Below are 503 nucleotides of genomic sequence, written 5' to 3' on the forward strand. Positions count from 1 at the left end.
ACTACACTTCCCGTCCTATAATTCTCCCACGATCAGCAATTTTGTCTTGATGAGCCATGTTGGGTCAAAGTGAGCGGGTCGGTCTAAGTCCGATCCTGGGGAGCCAAAGATGTCTTCTCAACTCCGGCAATTCTTGGTTGATGAGCGTTTTACTTTCACATTGGATAGTTAGCTGCAACTCTAAGTCAGCATTAAGAAAATTTGGAATATCTATCGACACGTAAATAATATGGGAAAGGATGAAAAAATAACAGACTAAAATACTACCCATCATGTTATGTAAATCAAATTTCTTAATGGTACTTTTGAGTCTGTAGGACTTTTGGGTGGCGAACATAAGATGTAAAATTTTCCGTATTTTTTTTTTTTTTTTGTGGTGGCCGAATATCAGCAGTTTCAACTCCCAATAACGTCTGAATTTCATAGAACATGATCATATACGTTACACAAACATTTCACGTCTGAGAGAGCAAATAAAGTCATGGCCGCCCGAAGGTGTTCTC

At 38.8% G+C, this 503-nt stretch overlaps 1 long non-coding RNA gene across 1 annotated transcript in view; it reads left to right on the forward strand.

Annotated features, from left to right (window-relative positions):
- The window catches only part of LOC119587892, a 16,152-nt gene that overhangs the window by 14,670 nt on the left and 979 nt on the right, over positions 1–503 (forward strand). The window lies entirely within an intron of this gene.

The sequence above is a fragment of the Penaeus monodon genome, chromosome 23, assembly GCF_015228065.2.
Source record: "Penaeus monodon isolate SGIC_2016 chromosome 23, NSTDA_Pmon_1, whole genome shotgun sequence".
NCBI classification, from domain to species: Eukaryota; Metazoa; Arthropoda; class Malacostraca; order Decapoda; family Penaeidae; genus Penaeus; species Penaeus monodon.